At 38.6% G+C, this 17,137-nt stretch overlaps 1 long non-coding RNA gene across 1 annotated transcript; it reads left to right on the top strand.

The window, feature by feature from the left end:
* Positions 1-7,646: 7,646 nt before the first annotated feature.
* Positions 7,647-16,490, top strand: LOC150060092 (uncharacterized). The gene is made up of 3 exons (XR_016536430.1): positions 7,647-7,772; positions 11,979-12,031; positions 16,452-16,490. It is a non-coding gene; the product is annotated as an uncharacterized LOC150060092 (long non-coding RNA).
* Positions 16,491-17,137: the final 647 nt, after the last annotated feature.

The raw sequence follows: 17,137 nt of genomic DNA, 5'->3' as shown, positions 1-17,137 counted from the left end.
GCTTTCCCTTATAGACTACACTCGAGGAAATGATTTCTGCCAGAAACACACCTGGGTGCTGAGGGCACATGTTTGTAATCTTATCTTCTTCAGATACTGAGATCTGAGAAGCAGGGTTTGAAGCTACTCAGGAAGAGAAATTCATAAGATTCTTATTTCCAGTTAACTAGCAAAAAACCAGAAGTGAAGCTGTGGCTCAAGTGGTAGAGTACCAGCCTTGAGGTAAAAGCAAAACAGAACAAGAAGGGCATAAGGACCTGCGCGCGCGCGCACACACACACACAGAGCAACAACAAAAAGCAAAAACAAAAATGTCGAATAAAGCCCCACAGCTATTTTGTTACCAACTCTAAAACCTTTGCTCGCGGGTTATTCTCTCATTTCCTACCTGAAATCAGCTGTTAGACCCTACCAGTTTCTCGTAATATGTCTGATTTTGTTTTTCTACTTCCATTCATCTACACCATTCACTGTTGCATGTTGCATTGTAGAAACTTTCTGGTTGAGTACTTCGTGTGTATTGAGTTCTAATATTGAGAAAATGACACAACTGCTTAAATCACAAAAGATACAGGAAATAGTACTTAAAGAATACTGGGGTATAAATGTGGTTTAGGAGGTGTGTTCTCTTGGTTGCTCCTCAGTGCGTGTTTGTGTGTGTGTGTCTCTGTGTATATATATATGTATATGTCAGTCGTAGGACTTGAACTCGGCCTAGGCACTGTCCCTGAGCTCTTTAGCTCAGGGGGCTACTGCCTTACCCCTTGAGCCATGGTGTCACTTCTGGGGTATTTTTGGTGCTTAAGTGGAGATAAGTGGCTCATGGACTTTTGTGCCCAGGCTGGCTTTGAACCATGATCCTGAGATCTCAGCCTCCTGAGTAGCTAGGATTGTAGGAGTGAGCCACCATGCCCAGCTGTGTATATAATTTCTTAAGATCTCTACCCTATTTAGGTGCCTTGTTCAAGGACCCAAAAAGGTGACATTCTTCATGGAAAAGTAGAGAAATTCCACTGTCTGGAATTCAAATCTCTACCCAACTTATGTCCAGCATAATCTTGAAAACTACCAAATACCCTTTGAGATATAACTAAATGTATACATTCTTTACTTACATCCATGCTAAGAACAGGTAACCCTGTTCCTACATCCTTTTTTTTAATGTAGTGGATTATGAAATCAGGGCCATCATGTCAATTTACCGTTGCTGTGCTGGAACCAAGATCCTCCTGTCTCCTCTTGAGTAGCTGGACTCTAGACATGAGTCACTGTGTCTGGTCTTCCATTTTTAGATTATTATTATGATTGTTATTATTATTATTGTGCTGGATCATAGAGATTGAACTCAGCCTGGGCTGCCTTTGAACCTCATTCCTCAGATCTCAGCCTCCTGAGTAGCTTGGGTTACAGGTGTGAGCCACCGGTGCTCAGCTTGCACCTACTTTCTTTCTGTTGGAGGCAGAAAAGTTTAAAATGTTAGTTAGTCCTTAAGATTTTCACTTGGAGTTGCCTATGACCATTTCCATTCCATTACCCTAGGTGAAATTTTGCTTTTCCCCTCCAAACTCTGAATTCAAAGATTTTTTTTAAACAATACAAATCAGGAGAGGGCTGCACCGTGGTGGATCGCGCTTGTATTTCTAGCTACTCAGGAGGCTGAGATCTGAGGATTTGATTCAAAGCCCAACAGGGCAGGAAAGTCCCTGAGACTGTCTTTAATTAAACTCCCCAAAAACCAGAAGCGGAGATGTGGCTCAAGAAGTAATGGGCCGATCTTGAGAGACAAAGCTCTGAGACAGCACCCAGGCCCTGAGTTCAAGACCCAGTACCAGCACATTCACACACAAAATAAAACACCGTATGACAAGTGGAAAGCAGTTGTGTTTCATAATATTTATCTCTTGCTGAAGGAATTCCCAGTAGGGATTTGGGAGCTTGAAGAGGGAGAATGGCTACAGAAATAGACAGCTGTTTTCCCTGTGGACTTATGTAGGGGAAGAAAGGTGTGTGGGTAATGCATTATCTGCCTGTTGCACACTTTGGGTCCCTATTTCATCTCCTTGGTCTTGAAGAAGAGTTTGCACTTTACCCGTACATGCTGAGATGCACAGGCTGCCAGTCCTACTTGGGGATTTTCGGGCTGTCATTCCATGTTTTATGTATGGATGGTGTCCAGAGGTAGAAATGATCTAATCCATTTTATTATAGGATGTTGCTTTAAAAGAATGTTTATTGCTAACAGTTCTTTGTCAGAACAGAAGACAGGGTGTGAAAAAACGGAAAGTTCCTGGGGAAGTGGGAGGAGCAACCTGTGTGCTATTTCATACACCCTGGTCATCACCTGGGCATTTGCCAAAGAGCCTGAGAGCAGGGGCTGCTTTTTCCTGGAAGGCTAAAAGACTGGGTTTGGTTTGTGGCTGCATATCCTTAACCTTCCTACTGTTAGAATGAAGTATTTGTTTAAGGAATGATGAATGTGAACAAAATATACCATTGTGTCCCCTTCAGGTTAAAGAAGATGACACAATGAGGATTTTTTTGTGTGTGTGTGTGAAAAAAGGAAAATCTAGTGAGACTTGAGATGTATGCAGAATAGTAATATAGGATCCAATGGCTCAACTTGTTCAGTCCTGGTAGCCTTCTGGCTGTTTCAGACAAAATGGGAATACAATGCAATTTTTCTTATCAAAACAGCTTTGAAGCTGGGCACAAGCTAATGCTTGTAATCCCAGCTACTTAGGAGACTGAAATCTGAGGTTTGTGCTCAAACAGGCTGGATAGATATATTTGAGACAAAAAATAACAACAAAAACAAGGCTTTATTTTTCTCCTTTGTGACAGGAAGATTTCTTTATTTTGTAAGATTTGGGATCTTTTTTTTTGGGGGGGGGACCGAAACTACACAGGGACACTTTCATCAGATAGATGAAAGGTAAAACCAAACATCTCCAGAACGAGGGAAGGTTTCTGAGCAGGGCCCTGTGTGGGGCTGGTACTCAGATAACAGGAAGCTGGAGCAGTGGTATGCGTGTGGGGAACTCCGGGTAGAAGTAGCAAAGTTCCTTGAGGTGACTGGATTGGCTAACTTGAATTTCCACTGGCTCTCTGGCACAGGGGCCATTTCTAGGTGCCCAGTATCTGTTTCTGATGCAATAAGGGGTTGTATAGAATAGGCCTGTGAGATAAAGAAGGAGCTTAGGTCTGCATTTGTGCACTGAAGAATGGGAAATTGACTAACCAAAAGCTCCAAACGGCAGCATCAAGAACACATTAAAAAATGAACAACTCCCATTAAAAGAAATGATAGAATTCCACTTTTATGAGAGTTTAATATTAATTATAGTTCAACGAAAAAAAGATTATATATTAATCATTCCCAGAGATTTTCTCATATCATGTAAATGATCAGATAAAAACAATCCATACTTCACAATGGTAGCAACAACAGTAAAAATACCTGTTGCTTATGAGATGTAGGCACGGGCAATGAATAAAAGATAATGACTCCTCTCACTGCTCTTTGTATTAGACCAGTAAATGAATTCTTGTCGTCTCGTGACAGTGGACTTACCTGTAGGCTTATAATCAAGTAAACATTTCTGACCCTATAAATGTCTTCTGATGATTAAAGATTTTGACTTCGTTTTAGACTTCTGGACCTTTATTCCAGCTCTCCAATGTATGTATGTACTGCATGTGTGCATGCTCATTCAAGAAGAAGTAAGGAGACTGGCCCTATGCTTCCCCTAGATAATTGGCCCTTGATTTCCCCTGATGGTTTGCTTTTAGTTAGCATTTCTATTAGGTTTAAGTGCCCTCATCTTGTTTTCTCTGCTTATGTATAACTTTTTTAGGTTTAATTTTCCTCATACTTTATGTGTTTTTGGCATCTATAAGCTTTGTGTTAGCTGCATTTTGGGCTGCTGGTCTTTGAAAAAAGAGTCCACCAGCAGTCCTCTGGCTCTCCAATAAATGCCCATAATTTGGCTCTTAAGTAGTGGCTTCTCTATTTCTCAAGACTGAGTTTCCTTACAACATCATATATTAAGTGTATGTATATTAAATAAAATTTACACACCTGTGGTGAAAGAGAATTTCACTTCTAGCACTCTTCATGTAGTAAAATAATGTAAATGTCTATCAATTGGAAATAGATAACACTGTTATGGTTAACAAATTTACTACATGTCATTAAAAAGAATAAAGCAAGCCAGAATGGACATCACCCCATTTGTAAGGAAATGGAAAGACTTGGAAAAATCATATTAAGTGAAGTAAGCCAGACCCAAAGGAACATAGGCTCAATGGTTACCCTCATTTGTAGTAATTAGTACACATCTAGACTCTCCTAGCAGAGGATTAAAATAGCTCAAAACCTAGGTACATAAGGTCATTTAGGATAAGACTAAATGAAAGGATCTCTAGGATATGGGAACAAGAGCTTCATCTTGTGTGATTGTTGTTCTTAATGTACTACGATATTTCTCTTCTCTTTTTTGCCCTTATGGTTAATCTCATATTGTTACTGTATCTGACTTTGTTACCTGGTATATTGTATATATGTTTATTTGTTTAATTGAACTAGGAAAGGGGAAGGGGGAAATAAGATGATTGGGAGGAAGTTAGGGGAGGGAAATGGGGATAAAAACATGAGAAGAAGTATCAATGTGTGAGAAGTAATACACCTATTACCTGGTGAATGTAACTGTAACCCCTCTATACATTACCCCGACAATAAAAAATAAAACAAAGAAAAGAATAAGGCAAATGTAAGTGCTTAGGAAATTATACATGAAAGACATTATGCAGGAAAAGCAATATGTACTTAAATACATAAATACATGAACAAATTATTTAAAACATATACAAGCGATTACATGGATGGCTTCTCAGGTAATGAGACAGAGATAGAACTTTTCCCTTAATTTTTACTAAATATATATGCATGAAAGTTCATCCATTCTGAATTTTTAGTACTTAAATGTTAAGACTGTTGTATGAAAATATAATTTAATTAGGAACTTACTGTAAGGAGATGTTGCCATTTTATCACTTTTAGTCCATCTGTTTTCTACTTGATTAATCAGTCATGTGTTGAAAGCTTTTACTCTGTATGTATTATGAAACCTTGCATAGATTTCCCTTTTGTCTTTAATCATTGTTTTCCTAGGAAAAAATAACTAGATATGTGTATTAGATAGGGATCAGTCTAGGAAATAGAAAACATTACAGGAACTGCTGACAGAAAAAGGTGGAGGAGCAGAAGTCAGGGGAATCGCCACTGTACTCCTAGCTCAAGGTCAAACAAGTAGGATGATATGAGAGGACAGTAAGTTTCTGCCTCTGATATCACCAACCCCAAACCAAACTGCCTCAGGGCCAATAGATGGTGATACTCACTGGAAGGTATACTGTGACCACCAGCAAAACTTAGGTGCTAGAAATTGCTAGTTCTTCTGGTCTTAGTGGAATAGCCTGGGCTGGGTGTTTCATATTTTATGTATGTATTGCTCTTGCAGATTCTGAATCACACCTAAAACTTAGAAAGTTTAGGAATGGAGCATTGAACTACCGGACCTAGGTGTGTGGTGTGTGTGTGTGTGTGTGTGTGTGTGTGTGTGTGTGGAAATATAGAAGGAAGTAGAAATGCATATCCAATATAAACAAAACAGATAACAGATGTCCAACAGGAGAGGACATTGATGTAGAGAAAAATTAGCAAACTTTCCCAAATATACAAGTTTTGTGTGTGTGTGTGTGTGTGTGTGTGTGTGTGTGTGTGTGTTGGTGCGGGGGCTTGAATTCAGGGCCTGGGTACTATCTCTGATCTTTGTGCTCAAGATGAGCTCCCTACTACTGGAGCCACAGATTCACTTCCAGCTGTTTTGGTAGTTAATTAGAGATAATAGTTTCATAGGCTTTGCTGCCAGTTTGGCTTTGAACCATGATCATCAGATCTCAGCTTCCCCAGTAGCTAAGATTACAGCCATGAGCCACCAGGTGCCCAGCCAATGTTGCCAATTTTTGGAGTCAGGCAATCCAGAATCTTCATCAAAAAAGTGTCTTTAAAATTCATCCCTCTTTTCCTTTAAAGAGTACAACATACAACCATACTTTGTATGGCCTTCCTTACCCCAGACATAAATTTGACCTATACTTACTTTTGGAATTTGTGTGTGTATGTGTGTGGGGGGGGTGTACTAGTGTTGGGGTTGAACTCAGTGCCTTGCACTTTCACTTTGGATTTTTTGCTCAAGGGTAGTGCTCTACCACTTAAAACTTTAGAAGATTTCTGATGATAAAAGGTAAACATAAGTTCTTGACTTAGTTTTAGGCTTCAAGACCTTCATTCCAGCTCTTTCTCTAATGTACTATATATATATATATATGAGTATGTATATATGTTCATTCATAATGAAGTAAGGAGACTTTTTGGTGGTTAATTGGAGATAAGAATCTCCTGACTTCCCTGCTTGGATTGACTTTGAATCTTGATCTTCAGACCTCAGCCCACTGATTCACTACAGGATTATAGATGTGAGCCAGTAAGGCTCAGTCTTTATGGGATTTTTGTAGCCTAGCAAAAATACTAGCTACTCTGTGTTTTAGATATTTAATATACTTAGATGCAAATTTGTAGAAGGTAAATTTAAGATGTATTTCTTCTTAGTTGGGCAGTTATTCCAAGAGTATTTGTTGAATCAACTGTCCTGATTTTTGCATTGATTTAGAATGTAGTAAATATTATCAGAAGCTTTCCCCTCAGCAGTATTTTATTCAGACTTTTTGTTATGGTCATTGAGAAGTCTTTATAACTTATCCATGTAAAAGGTGGGCAGTGGTAGCTCATGCCTGTAATCCTAACTATGCAGGAGGATGAGATCTGAGGATCATAGTTTGAAGCCAGCCTGGACAGAAGCCAGCTTGTAATGTCCAATTTAACCACTCACAAATCAGAAGTGACACTGTGGCTCAAGTGGTAGAACACTAGCCTTGAGCACACAAAGGCTCAGGGACAGCACTCAGGGCTTGAGTTGAAGCCCCACAACTGACGAAAAGCCCACCCCCCAAGAAAATTTATCCATGTAAGTTCAACTTGCTTATTTCTTTTTACATGATTATAAAGAATTTCTCGTTTCTGAATTATTATTGTATAATGTGATACAATATAATAAGTAAGCACTGATGTTATGGTTGCTATTTTCCAGGCATTTGGAAGACTTTTCTACAGTCATTTTATTTTTTAATCCTAGCAATTATTTTTATAGATCTTACATTATATATGAGAATAATTTCATGTGGAAGGTTTAAATGGATTTAGCTGACTCTGGGCAGAAGATAGTTAAATGATAGAGTTTAGCTTTGCAGTTTTCCTGTTATCCTGAACATAATACTCTTTCCATTACATTTTCTCATTCATTTTGATTTTTGTTTGTTTAGGTGTATTTCTTTTTTAATATTCCTTTTTGTTGTAATTAATAGAAGGGTTACATTATATTCTCATTTTGATTTTTATATTCCACAAAACAATCAACTTTGACTAATGATTTTGAAGCTTGATTCTCTTTTTTATTTTGCAGTTTCCAAGCCCTCAATATACTTAGAAATTCATCATGAGAAATACATATATGCCCAGTACTAGTGGCTCGCATCTGTTGTAATCCTAGCTACGCAGTAGGCAGAGATTTGGGGATCATGGCTCAAGTCATCCCAAACAGACAAATCCAAGAGACTCTGATCTTCAGTCAACCAACAAAAAGCTAGAAGTAGAGGTATGGCTCAAATGGTAGGGAACCTACTCAGAAAGTAAAGCCTAACAAGTGAGAGGCCCTGAGTTCAAGCCCCATTCAGTGCACGCGCTCTCTCTCGCTCTCTCTCTCTCTCGCGCGCGCGCACACACACATATCCATACACATTAAAAATAAAAATAAATACAGTATGTCATGCATGGGTGTGGCTCACACCTATAATCTTACACTGGAGGCGGAAATCTGGAGGATTAGGGTTTGAAACTATTCTGGGATTCAAATAATGAATGAAACAAAAAGAAAAGCAAGGCTCAAATAGCAGAGTTCTCACCAAGTAAGTAAAATCAAGCAAAAGTAACACCTTGAGTTCAAACCCTGGTACCAGTGACAGGTGGCAAGGAAGAAGAAAGGAGCAAAGGAGGAAGAGAGGAGGGACGAGGAGAGGAATGAGAGACGTTATAAGGAAAACATATAAGTACCTATAAATACTGATAAAAGTTTAAAATAAATCAGTTCTGGTTCCCTGTTGGAGCGAGAGGACAAGAGGAGCCTGGATTCAGAACACAGATACTTGGGCTGGAAATGATCAAATTACCTAACCCCTGTTAATATGGCGCATGCCTGCATATTTGGGTGCTGGAGGTAGAAAAGCATCTGTGCTGGCACCTTCCCAGAATTCATTGCTCTTCTTTCCACTGGGAGAAGTACCAATCTCTACTAAGCAGGCATAGTTTGGGGAATGCTGGTTGGTAGTGAAGACTGGTTTCATTCTAGTTTTGGGGGGAAGTCCTCCCTCACCCCAAATAGCTAAATGTGCTCCACTTCCATGATGTGTGTGACAGGAGGTAGCAGGTAAAAATCTCCTATCTGCTATAGCCATTTGTAAACACACAGAAGAAGTAGGCTAGGCGTTAAATTGTTAAGAGAAGAAAGAGAGAAAGAGACAAGCAAAGCAAGAACCTTGATCAAACAGTGCCCAGTTGCTTTGGTTTGAGAGTTATACAAGCAAATAAGATCTTTGATTGTTTTGGTTTGAGAATTATGAGAGCAAATAAGATCTTGTATTGTTTACATCAGTTTTCATTGGGTTTTCTGATAAATGCTGGTTAAAAGGGATCAGAAAGGAAGGGAATTCTTCATGAGATTCTCTACTCACTCCAGGGCTGATATTTCTTCCTTCAAGGATATACCTTCCCCTGATGTAGATCAATGCTAACAAATAGGACTTTCCTGATGGAAATGCTCCTTATCTGGGCAGCATCAGTCCCATTGGATTATTGGATACTTAGAGTACTGGTACCAAGGCTTACATTTACTTACTTAAAATTAATTCAATATAGAGGGCTGCTTATGGTGAACAACCGTTGTGTTTGTGTAAATATAGATTGTCTTCTTTATTTTTTTTTTTGCCAGTCCTGGGAATTGAACTCAGGGCCTAAGCACTGTCCTTGGGCTTTCTCAAGGCTAGAGCTCTGCCACTTGAGCTACAGCACCACTTTCAGTTTTTTCTCTGTATGTGGTACCAAGGAATTGAACCTGGGTCTTCATGCATGCTAGACAGGCCAAACTCCTGGCCCTGTCCTCTTTTTTTTTTTTTTTTTTTTTTTTTTTTAAAGAGAAGGTACAGAGAGGAAGAATAACTTGGCTTGCTATGGACAGAACGTGTTCCATCAAAACTCATGTGCTGAAGACCTAAGGTTGAAAGTGCTGTTATTTGGGGATGCATTGGAGGGCGATTGGGTGGGTTTGTTTGTTTATTTTTGCTTGAACTTAGGGGCCTGGGCACTGTCTCTGAGCCTCTTATGTTTAAAGCTAGCACTCTACCTCTTGAGTCAGAGCACCACTTTTGTTTTTGGAATGGTTAATTGGAGGTAAGAGTCTCATAGGGACATTTCTGTCCAGGTTGGCTTTGAACCACAGTCCTCAGATCTCAGCCTCCTGAGTAGCTAGGCTTATAGGTATGTGCCACCAGCACCTGGCTTATCTGGCTCATCTTATCGAATTTTAAGATGAGTTTTTAATTCTTTTTCTTGGGCCTAGAATAAAGGAAATTTGGTGTACTTGCTGTATAATTTTTTTTTTGTGGGCTGAGTAGAGTCATCAGAATAAGGAATTATTTTCATCCTCCCAATTGGAAACCTCCACTTTCAAACTTTTGCTATTTTGTTAAATTATTTTAAAAGGGGAAAACAGATGCCAGTGCTTCTTGTGACAGGCAGTGCATTTTCTTGTGGTTTAGTTTCACATCAGTGGGAATATAAACAAAAGCAGTATAAATAAATGTATCAGGAATTCCTTACAGATGAGGTAAATGCTGTGCTTCAGATGAGTGGATTTGGAGAGAAGATTCTATTCCATCAATGAACTCTAATTAAAAAATAAAATGGGCTAGTTCTGGTGGCTCACTGTACTCCTAGCTGCTCAGGAGGCTCAGATCTGAAGATCACAGTTCAAAGCCAGCCTGGGCAGGCTGAGACTGGCTGACTCTTCTCTCCAATTAACTACCCAAAAAGCTGGAAGTGGAGCTGTTGCTTAGCCTTGAGCAAAGAAGCTCAGAGACAGTACTAAGGCCCTAAGCTCAAGCCCTGTGAGTTGAAGCCCTAGGACTAGTACATGAAAGTGATTAAATGGAACTCATTTTCTGTCTTTGGCCCTTTCTTCCCACCCTTCCTTTTTCCCCGTTTGTATCTTTTTGCCTTTTTAACTCACTTGTTAACGACTGTGATTTAAAAGTCAGGGAAGTCACATATTTACCAAGACAATGCAGACTCTAACAGAGACTCAGAACTTGTGGAGAAGAGAGATCATAGGAAAGTGAATGCAAATACAGAATAAATTCTCCCTGGGGGTGTAGTAGGAAGAGCCTGGCAGGCCTCAGGACCTCTTGGGGATAACTGATAGCAACATGCAAGTTAGACAAACAGCAGGAATAGACCCAGGAAGAGATCCCTGGAGGAGGGGCAGAAAGCAGGAAGAGCAGTGGGGAGACAGAACCTGGGAGCATGTGGACATTGGATATGGTGACAAACTGAGAATGTGAGAGTGGTTTGGGCAGGCATTGGACTTGCTTACTGTTCCTTAGAGTTCACACTGAAGGCTAGCACGCCTTCCACATCTTTACTTGCAGCTTTTTTGGTGGTTAATTGGAGATAAAAATTGCATGGATTTGCTGTCTCAGGCTGACTTTGAACTATGATACTCAAATCTCAGCCTCAAGAGTAACTAAGATTATAGGTGTGAGCCACTGGCACCCAGCATCATGAGTTCTATTCTAAAGAAATATTTTATTTTCCATTAATTAATTTAATTAACATGTGGTTGTGGGGATTGAACCCACAGCACTGCATCAGCTAGGCAAGTACTTTGCCACAAAGCTACATCCCAGCTAAAGAAATAGTTCAAATTATATGAGTAACTGAAATATACATGTAGTATTATAGAACCATATGTACGTTTCAAACATTCATAAAATAATCGTATACTATTAATATCACTTGTCAAATCTCCAAGGTTATATTTTCCTCTTTTGTTACATTTCATATATTTTCTCCAGAACTCTCCCTGGAATATTCTATTCTAATGGCTCATGTTTTATGAGTGGGTTTTGCTTACTTTCATAATAACTTCAAGTAGAAATGCAATATTCCTTATGGTTTAGTTATCAAAGGGAAAAAGGTTTGGATTCAGCCCCCCCATACGTACCCTGTAATTTCATAATGATCTTTTAGTTACTCATTATAGCTATTACATAATACTATTTATTAAGTCTGATACACTTTTATACATTCATTCACTCATTCATACAACAATGTAATACCATAACTGTCTCAGGTAGGACTACTATGTGATCCAAGTTCCAGATGAAAACACTGGTCTAATGACACTGAGTGCTCCTGGTCACATGGCCAATAAATGACAGAGTCCACAGTTAAGTTCAAAGCCTACTGCCTCTCATGAATTTGGTTGAAACTGTTCTATACTGACTACAAAGCTTACTTGGTACTATGTCCCAGTAGTTTATAAAGTGGCCTATTCTATGTATATTACCATTTGATGAGTTCTTAATTTTTAAAGATTTTTTTCATAAGAGTCTCTTTATTAATTTTTTACTTGCTGGACAAGAAACTTCATTACCTCATTCTCTATGATTTATTCAGGTTTAATATTTGGCTTCCAGTCTTCAGTGAAAGGTTAGAAATCAATTTTTGTTGTATTCTCCATTTCTTGTAGTACTAGGATTTCATTGTCTGATGAGCATTTGGAAATCTGCATTTATTACAAAGGTAAGACTTTCCACATATTAGTTGCTTTAACAGTTTCATTCCATTCCCAGACCATGCTCTTGGGCTGCCAAACCGCCTGTGGCAACACTAAGGACTGAAGATAAATAGGGAATGTTTAGATTGAGACTTGTGGGCCTGGACTCAGGCACTTACCTTCCATCCAACTTTGGTGATGTATGTATTATGACTCCTGGCCAGGCAAAAACAGTCTTTAGTGGATGCAAACATATTTTTTTTTCTAAAGTAGACTTTCACAGTAACTTCCTAGGTAGCCATGAAAATAAAATGTTGCGTTTTCTGATTTTGTTATTGAAGAATACAATAGGCAGTGTCAACAGTAGTTTCCCTCCCTCCCTCCCTCCTTTTTCTACTTTTCTTTTTTTTTCTTTAGCAGCCGTGAGGAGGATGGAACTCAAGGCCTCTTGTGTGCTGGGTAACATGTACCCCCACTGAGTCACACGCACAGTCACCCAGTGGTGATTTTCCATAAATATTTAGGACATGATTTTGCAAATGCTTTTCTAGGATCTGATGAGAGGAAGACTGGGGAAAGCAATTTTTTTCATAATCAGATTGGGTCATGAATGTGATTGACATTTAGTCCAAAGATTGTAGCTAGAATATTTCTTAGACTCTTTTCTCTTAGCATTGCAACGCAATTCTGTAGAATGTTTTAAAATAATGAACACATGCAGATGACCAAACCTGAGCAAGGTGAAAAGCATGGGAACAAAATGAGGGCCGGGAGTTTGGCCTAGTAGTAGAATGCTTGCCTAGCATGCATGAAGACCTGGGTTCAATTCCTCCGTACCACATACATAGAAAAAAGCCAAAAGTGGTGCTGAAGCTCAAGTAGTAGAGCTCTAGCCTTGAGAAAGTCCAAGGACAGTGCTCAAGCCCTGAGCTCAAGCCCAGGACTGGCAAAAAAAAAATGATATGCTAGTAGCAAGGTCAGTATCTACAAAGCATGGTCACAACTGGCTAAGAAGTTATAAGTAACAAAATCAAAACAAAACAGAATGGAAAATAAACCATAATTGCTAGTTCTCATTTCTGAGTTCAAAATCAATTTATAGATTCACGAATGGCTCAAAATGGCTCAGCTCTTTGGGTTAACAGAGAAATATTGTTTTTAAAGATACTCTAAATATTTTTATGGACTGGAAGAAAAATATGTCACCAGTGAACAGATGAGAAATGTCAGAAGTGAAATGGAGATGATAGGAGGGAACCGCTAGGAACAATGAATTTGAAAATCTATCATTTGGAATAAGATATTTGCGCTTGCGCTAGACATGTCTAACTCAGAGTATATACCACAAAATAACAAGTCAGCAACCATGACCAATAAGGCAGAGGGAAAAATGAACAGCTTTAGTGACCTGGTGTCCCAGAAAAGGTTTGAGAGAAAGAGAGAGACACAGAGAGAGGGGGAGAGAGAGAGAGAGAGAGAGAGAGAGAGAGAGAGAGAGAGAGAGAGAGAGAGAGAGAGAGAGAGAGAGAGAGAGAGAGGGAGGGAGGGAGGGAGGGAGGGAGGGAGGGAGGGAGGGAGGGAGGGAGGGAGGGGGAGGGAGGGAGGGAGAGAGAGGGGGGGCAGATAACAGTATTTGAGCATATCCTGGCTAAAAATGCTCTCTAAATTTAGTGAAAAATATAAGCTTAAAATATAACTTAAAAGTTATCCAAGGATAACTCACATATCCAAGGATATGTGAGATGGGTATGGTTACTCACGTATAGAGTCCCAGAGACCTGAGAGGCTGAAGTGGAAGGATGCCAGGATTTTCACGCCAGTCTGGTTAACACAGTGAAACCTCATCTCAGAAACATACAAACAAATCCACATCTAGGTACATTATAGGAAAACTACTGAAATCCAGAGGTACAGAAAAACATTTTGAAGGTTTGAGAAAATGGACACATTTTGTTAACACCAGTAAAACATACGCACAACCGTTGCTGTCCTTGGTGTATCACTATTACCAGAAGCTGTGGGTGTTTGCAGAAATTTAAGCAGTGCACTGAAATAAGAAAAGGAACTCAGCCGGCCCAATAGTTTCTATCTTGTGAAAATGGCTTTGAAAAAAATGAAGGCCAAATTAAGTGAACATCAAGGTTACAATAAAACTGAAATGATTAGTCACAAGAGACTTACAATACAAGTAATGGCAAAGATTGTTCTTAGGCCTAAAGAGTACTGATGCTAGAAAGAAACTTAGAACTGCAGATAGAACTGAACAGAACAAGAAATGATAAATATAAAAGGATATTTCCTTTCTTCATTTCTACCTTTATTTAAAAGGTAGAATATTAAATTTTGTAGTGAACATAAAATATATATGTGTGTAATATATGTGAATATAATATATAAGTATATATTATATATACACATATGATATGTACATATATGTGAAAACAATCATGGAAAGGTTGGTTGGGAAGATGTAAACAGAATTGTATAGCTTTATATGATTAATTCTATATGGATTGTAAAAATTTAAGGATTCTCACATTTTAATTACTATAGCTACCACAATAATAATTCAGATATATTTTTAAAGTTCATAAAGAACTTAACATGGCATGCTAAAACTTGAAATAATTTATAGAAGATGGTAGAAAGTTAGGATTAAAGGAACAGAAAGAAGGGTACAAATAAAAAATAAATAGCAATATACTTAGATTTGGTTGGTCCATAACCAGAAATAGATACAATTATGTACTGTCTATGAGACAGACATTTTGACACAAAAACTGACCCATTCTGTCTTTCCCTTTCTAGCCATTTTGATGGAAAAAAACACATCATAAAACCTTAACAAAAGAAGGCTCAAGTGATTATTTGCATATTAAACTAAATACTTCCTGTTAGGAACATTGTCAGGGGAAGAGAGCAATAAGAGGTCCAACCAGTGGGAAAACTTGCTTGTATGTGTCCAAAAACAGAGCTTTGAACTGTGGATGGAGAAAGGTTCACCTCGGCCCTGGCTGTAAAGCTGGAGACACTCTGTTTCCAGGAAGGAATCTGGGGTGCATACTGGTGATGCTGTCAGTAACAGGCTGTGGCTCAGTTAACAGCCCAGAAGGGAAGTGAGACCTTATCTCAAAAGTAACCAGCCACAGGTGTCGCTCAAGTAGTAGAGCATCAGTGGAGCAGGTGCCTGGTCCTGAGTTCAAACCGTAGGATTGCCCCAAAAGAAATCATTTTTTCTCTCTGAGTTTGTGGCTGTTCAGTTACTCAGCAGGTCCCTGAGTGGCGAATGATTAAAAAAACAATAAACTCCATTCTTTTACTTCACTGAGAATAGGGCTTATTTGTTATTGTAGCTGAGTCTAGTCTGATGTACCAGAATGGTTGCCAACACTGATGGTGGTGATCTATATTCATTCCTTGGGTTGGTTATTCCAGTTGAGAGTAGTTCTTATAAGATGGCACTATCAGCACTATTTTGCTACGTAATTGACAGGTAGAATAATTATAATTATACTGTTTTGAATAATAACTTTCAAATTTTCCATCTTGGTAGTATCCCTGATTACACACCTTGTAAGTGTGTACCTGTGTATGATGAGCCTGAAGTGTTGACTTGTGTGGGCATACCCATTAATTGTTTCAGTGATTGACACGAGGCCTTCATGTCAGTTTCAACACAGGACATCTTAGCAGGGCACTGGTGGCTCACTCCTGTAAGCTTAGTGACTTATAAGGCCAAAATCTCACAATCATGGTTCAAAGCCAGCAGGAGCAGGGAAGTTCATGAGACTTTGATCTCCAATTAACCACCAAAAAACCTGGAAATGGATATGTGGCTTGAGTGCAGAGTGTCAGCCTTGATTGAAAAAGGTAAGGGCCTCGAGTTCTGGAAATCAGTCAAGACTGAGAAAGACAAATACCACATGCCCTCTCTCATACATGGAATCAATCTAGATTGATACAAGTGGAGAGCGGGAGGACCATTTCAGAGGGTGGAAGAGGAGGGTGAAGCTGGGAATGAATATGAGCAAAGTATTTCATGACATACATGGAAACAGAATAATAAAAGATCCTAAAGTTGTTTTAGAAAGGGGGTGCAGGAAATAAAGAGTAATAGAAGGGCAAATTCTACCCGACTGCATGAATACACATACGGGTATAGCACAATGAACCTGCCTTTGTGCCATTTATATACACCAATAAAAAGAAGAAAAAACAATGATTGGTTCCTACCACAAAAATTTCAGTTGGCTTTATATTCTGAAAAAAATCATTTTAATATGATATATTGAGTCAGAGTTGACTAAATAAGAGGAAATTTAATTCTATGTAATCATGCTGTGTCACATTAAGTCATATAATAAATGTAAGAGGTTTCTTATGGGGAATGCTTTTTATATTTTCTTTGACTGCATTGGAAAATATTTTTCTCCTAATTTCTGGCAGGTCATTGTGGAAATCTCAGCTGTAATGGATAATTTGGACACTTGAAAACAATTTTTCAGATGAACAAAATGCATCTGAAGCACATAAAAAGATTAAGGTTTAGAAATGTTCCTTTCTAAGTTTTATAATAAAAATGAAAATTGGTAAATTAGAGCCTACTTGTCCTACTTGTAGCTTAATTGGTCAGATAAAGAGAAAGATGTGCTTACTTATTTTTGTTAAGGATATCATTTATTATTGCAAAGGAAGCTGAGTCAATCTGAGACATAAAACAGAAACTATACAAAGTCAATACATAATTTAGAGAAAACATTGAAATCTTAGGAAATAAAATATATAAGAATTCATCTCATCTAAAAGATTGGAAACTTTGACATTTGTTATTTTTTAAAAAACATTTTAGCTTTAGTGAAATAATCCTATCAGAACATACAACATGAAAACTGACATTTTTGTGTCAGTATTAAAGCTTGATCTCAGGGCATCAAGCTCTTTAATTTCCCGCTTACATCTGCCTTTCTACCATTTGACTCATGCCTCCAGCCTGGATTTTTTGCTCGTTAAATGGAAGTGGAGGTTCACTGACTTTCCTTCTCAAGCTGGTTTCAAACCTTGATCCTCAGGATTCAGCATCCTGAGTAGTTGGGATTATGGGCATGAGCCGTAGGTGTCCAGCTACAATTTCA

Source organism: Megascapheus bottae, chromosome 8, assembly GCF_031878675.1.
Source record: "Megascapheus bottae isolate mThoBot1 chromosome 8, mThoBot2.hap1, whole genome shotgun sequence".
Lineage (NCBI taxonomy): Eukaryota > Metazoa > Chordata > Mammalia > Rodentia > Geomyidae > Megascapheus > Megascapheus bottae.
This window is presented reverse-complemented; position numbering and strand designations above follow the sequence as displayed.